General features: G+C 42.9%; 1 pseudogene; it reads right to left on the bottom strand.

Moving 5' to 3' along the window:
* The window catches only part of LOC111536428, a 62,732-nt pseudogene extending 61,029 nt beyond the window's left edge, over positions 1–1,703 (bottom strand).
* Positions 1,704–5,812: the final 4,109 nt, after the last annotated feature.

The following is a 5,812-nucleotide window of genomic DNA, read 5'->3' as shown; positions in this document are numbered from 1 at the left end:
TTTTTTCAGAGCTAACTGAGGTTTTATTTTGGACAAAAAAAAAAAAAAGCAAATGAATTGTTTTGTAACTGGAGGCATGGGCAAGGGGGGGTCCTCAGGCAGTAAACTCCCCCGTGAGTGGGCTGAGGGCTAGGGCTGAGCCTCAGATGGGCCTCCCTCCCGTTCCCTGTACTCCCTTGCACAGCAACCTCCCTCCCGGGGTTTTGGGGCAGCCACAGGAGGGGCACGCTGGGAGGGGCTGCCGCAGCTGTTCCCTTGGGCAGGATGTCAGAGGACTGGAACACCAGCTTCCCATCACGGGTCTCGATCTTCTTCACAACCACGGCCCTGGTGGAGCTGGTGCGGCTGAAGGAGCTGGAGCCCGCACCAGAGCCAAAGCTGGAACCCAGGCCGTAGCTGAGGCCCGGGCTTGTGAGGCCGCCATAGGCGGAGCTCAGACCACCTGCATAGCCGTTGGTGGTCTTCCTATGGGTGCTCATGTTCTGCATCCCAGACTCCAGCCGGCTCTCCTTGCCCTCCAGCAGCTTCCTGTAGGTGGCGATCTCGATGTCCAGGGCCAACTTGACGTTCATCAGCTCCTGGTACTCTCACGCAGCTGCCGCACCATGTCCTGCTTGGCTCGCTGCAGGGCAGCCTGCAGCTCGGACAACTTGGCGTTGGCATCCTCAACGGCCAGCTACCCATGCTGCTTGGCATCTGCGATGGCGGCCTCCAGGGAAGCCCGCCCTCAGTCTCAGCCTGGAGCCGGTTGATGTTCCGGCTGATATTCATCTCGGAGATCTCAGTCTTTGCATGCCCCAGGTCATCCCTGTGCTTCCCAGCCAGCGTCTGCAGTTCCTCATACTTGATCTGGTACCTGCTCTCAGCCTCAGCCCGGCCGTGGTTGGCAGTCTCCTGGTACTGCGCCTTGATCTCAGCCATGATGCTGTCCATGTCCAGGGAGCGGCTATTGTCCATGGACAGCATTACAGATGTGTTTGAGATCTAGGACTGCAGCTCACGGATTCCCTCTTCATACAGCTGCCTGAGGAAGTTGATCTCGTCAGTGAGTCCTTCCAGGCGAGACTCTAGCTCTACCTTGTTCATGTAAGCTTCATCCACATCCCTGATGAGGACAAATTCATTCTCCATCTCTGTACACTTATTGATCTCATCCTCATGCTTGTTCTTGAAGTCCTCCACCAGCCGCTGCATGCCTGCATGTTGCCAAGCTCTGCCTCAGGCTTCAGCTTCTCCTGGGCCAGAGTCTCCAGCTGCCATCTAAGGTTGTTGATATAACTCTGGAACATGTTGTCCACGTTGCTCTGAGCCATCTTCTGCTGCTGCAGGAGGCTCCACTTGGTCTCCAGCATCTTGGTCTGCTGCTCCAGGAACTGTATCTTGTTGATGAAGGAAGCAAACTTGTTGTTGAGGATCTTGATCTGCTCCTTCTCCTGGGTATGCCCAGCCTAGATGTTGGAGTCTACCTCCAGGTCAAGGGGGCTCAGCAGGCTCTGGCTGACTGTGATGGTGGTGAGGCCTCCCATGTCACTGACCCCACCATAACTTCTGCCCAGGCCACCCCGAAAGCTGCTGCTGCCCACTCGGGAGAAGCTTGAGGAGCTGATGCGGGCACTGAGCCCACTTGTCTAGGAGCAGCTGCTGAAGGCCCAGGGGCCAGAGGTGGACATGTTGTAGGACTTCTGGGTCACCCTGGTGGACATGGTGGAGGCAGGCGTGGAGGCAGGCAGGCTGAACCAGGTGGAGATTCCAGAAGGAGCAGAGAAGCTGCTTCTTGGTGAGCAACTGCTATATCTTTACTGTTTTATTTTTCATTTGCTTGTACTATCAGGCACTGATAAATTTGTTAATGTTAATTATGGATTTTTCTATTTCTGTACATTTCTGCTTTATATACTTTTCAGATATATTACTGGGTGTATACAATAATAGTTTTTATTCGTTTCTCCTATTTATTGGTATGAAACGTCTCTATCTCAAACAATTCTTCATGCCTTGAATTGCATGTTGTATAATATTATTTTGGCTACCTTATTTTCTTTTGGTGTATACTTTTTAATCTTTTTGCTATAAATCTTTCTGTGTCCTTATATTGATATCTTCCTTTTAGGCAGTATAAAGTTGGGCAGGGTTTGTTTCTAGGCATCTTATTCTGTCTATTAGTCTATCATTTTAACAATACTATATACAGTGCCATAAGTATTATAGCTAATTATTGGTATCTAGTAAGAATATTTTCTCTTTAGGGGTATTTTGGCTATTTTTACACTTTGTTTTTTCATATTTGTTTTAAATCATTTTGTCAAGTTACATACACACACACACACACACACATGCCTGCTGGGTTTGGGTTGCAATTCCACTGAATCTGTTGATCAACAGGAGGAAAATTGATATCATCACAATATTAAGTCTTCCTACCCATGACTACAGTTTCCACTTAGAACTGTTTAAATGACTTTCAATATAGTATTTTGTTTTCACAATAAATATATTACATCCTTTTAACTACTTTTTTTTCTAGGAACTGCAGGGTTTTAATGCTAAGTTCATTTTCCGTCACTGGAATATAGAAATGTTATTGAAATGTTAAACTTTTTATTTTGAAATAATTTGAGATTTATAGAAGAGTTACATTGATAGTATATAGAATTCCCATATACCCTTCACCCTGCCTAATGTTCACATCTGATATGGTTTGTCTGTGTCCTCACCCAAATCTCAATTTGAATTGTATCTCTCAGAATTCCCACATACTGTGGGAGGGACAACTGAATCATAGGAGCTGGTCTTTTCCCCATGCTGTTCTCGTGGTAGTGAATAAATCTCACAAGATCTGATGTGTTCATCAGGAGTTTCTGCTTTTGCTTCCTCTTCATTTTCTTTTGCCACTGCCATATAAGAAGTGCCTTTTGTCTCCAGTCATGATTCTGGGCCTTCCCAGCCATGTGGAGTTGTAAGTTCGATTAAATCTCTTTTTCATCCCAGTCTTGGGTATGTCAGAAAGCATGAAATGCTTTCATGTCCGCAGCATGAAAACAGACTAATACAACATCTTACATAACCATGGCACAATTATCAAACTAAGAAATTAACATTAGTTCAATACTGTCAACTAAATTATGTGTGTTATTTAGATTTTCCCAGTTTTTCTGCCAATGTCTTTTTATCTGTTTGAAGATCACATGCAGGGTACCACCTTGTATTTAATCACATTGTCTCTCTAGTCTCTTCCAATGTGTAGCAGCTTCTTGGTTTTGCTTCTCTTTCATGACTTTAACCCTTTTGAAAGAGTGCTGGCTAGGTATTTTATAGACTGTTTCACAATTTGGATTTGTAAGATGTTTTCTCAAGATTAGACTTGAGTTATAGATTTGGAGGAAGAATTCGGCATAAGGGAAAGTGCCCTTCTCATTACCTCATTTCAAGGAGTACATGGTATTAACTTATCATTGGTGATATTAGACTTGATTATTTGGTTAAGGTGGTGTCTGCCAGGTTTCTTCACAGTAAATTCATTATTTTTTTCCGTGTTCAGTTTGTTAAAAGTGAGTCATTAAGTTCAGTCACATTCAAGGGGAAGAAATTAAACTCCACCTCCTTGAGGAAGGAGTATGAAAAAAAATTTGTGGTAATGTGTTAAGTCCACCAGAGTAATTACTAAATTGGGGAGAAATACTTGGAGACTATACAAATACTTTTCTCCTTAAAGTTTTGTCCACCAATTTAGCATTCATCAACAGATACTACCTATAGCGGTTATCACTGTGGTGTTTCTAATGCTGATAATCTGTTTTCTTCATTTCTTTTATACTCATTAATTGGAATTATTCTTTGATGAAGATTTGTCCTTTCTTCCCCATTATTCATATCTTTGATCATTTATTTATATCAAGGCGGACTCATGGATAATTTTTTCCTTAGAGCTTTAACCCAACACTATCATTATTATCATTATTTTTGTGTTCCTCAATTGGTTATTGACCCTCTTTCAGTTTGGCTCCTGTGTTCTTATGACATGCCTCCACTCCTAACCCCCTCCCTTTTTTTAGCCCTTCCTTACTTTCTAATACTACAAAATGGATAAGGTATTTTCCTTCCTTTAGCATTAAAATTAGCCATTCTCCAATGCGCTGTGGTTCCTTTTAGTGAAGGGTGGTATTTTAAAACGAAGATCTTGGTGCTAGGTATACCTGTTACTATTGAAATGTTACTGCTTCTAAGATCTCTCAGAGCTAAAAAGTTACAAACCCCCACACACTCAAACCCAGGTATACAAATATACATCTATATTTGTTTTTATTTCTATTTTTATGTATATCTGTCTATCAACATGAGCTCATACTGATATCTCTGACTCTACTGTAGCACCACAGGATTCATTCTGTCCTCCCCCACCCCTCCATTTACTTGTAACTTCTTTCTTTGACAGTGTGAAATCTGGGCTCATTAGCTTTTTTTTTTTTAATACTTTAATTTCTAGGGTACATGTGCACAACGTGCAGGTTTGTTACATATGTATACATGTGCCATGTTGGTATGCTGCACCCATTAACTGGTCATTTACATTAGGTATATCTCCTAATGCTATCCCTCCCCCCCCACCCTACGACAAGCCCCGGTGTGTGATGTTCCCTTTCCTATGTCCAAGTGATCTCATTGTTCAATTCCCACCTAGAAGTGAGAACATGCGGTGTTTGGTTTTTTGTCCTTGCAATAGTTTGCTGAGAATGATGGTTTACAGCTTCATCCATGTCCCTACAAAGGACATGGACTCATCCTTTTTTATGACTACATAGTATTCCATGGCATATATGTGCCACATTTTCTTTTTTTATTATTATTATACTTTAAGTTCTAGGGTACATGTGCACAATGTGCAGATTTGTTATATATGTATACATGTGCCATGTTGGTGTGCTGCATCCATTAACTCGTCATTTACATTAGGTATATCTCCTAATGCTATCCCTCCCAGCCCCTCACAATAGGACTTGGTGTGTGATGATCCCCTTCCGGTGTCCAGGTGATCTCATTGTTCGATTCCCACCTATGAGTAAGAACACTGGTTATTTGGTTTTCTGTTCTTGCGAAAGTTTGCTGAGAATGATGGTTTCCAGCTGCATCCATGTCCCTACAAAGGACACGAACTCATCCTTTTAATGGCTGCATAGTATTCCATGGTGTACATGATGTGCCACATTTTCTTAATCCAGTCTATCATTGATGGACATTTGGGTTGGTTCCAAGTCTTTGCTATTGTGAATAGTGCCGCAATAAACATACATGTGCATGTGTCTTTATAGCAGCATGATATATAATCCTTTGGGTATATCCCCAGTAATGGGATGGCTGGGTCAAATGGTATTTCTAGTTCTAGATCCTTGAGGAATCACCACACTGTCTTCCACAATGGTTGAACTAGTTTACAGTCCCATCAACAGTGAAAAGTGTTCCTATTTCTCCACATCCTCTCCAGCACCTGTTGTTTCCTGACTTTTTAATGATCGCCATCCTAACTGGTGTGAGATGGTATTTCATTGTAGTTTTGATCTGCATTTCTCTGATGGTGAGTGATGATGAGTGATGATTTTTTCACGTGTCTGTTGGCTGCATAAATGTCTTCTTTTGAGAAGTGTCTGTTCATATCCTTTGCCCACTTTTTTTTTTTTTTTTTTTTTTTTTGAGACAGAGTCTTGCTCTGTCGCCCGGGCTGGAGTGCAGTGGCCGGATCTCAGCTCACTGCAAGCTCCGGCTCCCGGGTTTACACCATTCTCCTGCCTCAGCCTCCCGACTATCTGGGACTACAGGC

The sequence above is a fragment of the Piliocolobus tephrosceles genome, chromosome 12 (assembly GCF_002776525.5).
Source record: "Piliocolobus tephrosceles isolate RC106 chromosome 12, ASM277652v3, whole genome shotgun sequence".
Taxonomy (NCBI): domain Eukaryota; kingdom Metazoa; phylum Chordata; class Mammalia; order Primates; family Cercopithecidae; genus Piliocolobus; species Piliocolobus tephrosceles.
The sequence above is the reverse complement of the archived record's forward strand: the minus strand, read 5'-3'. Positions and strand labels throughout refer to the sequence as shown.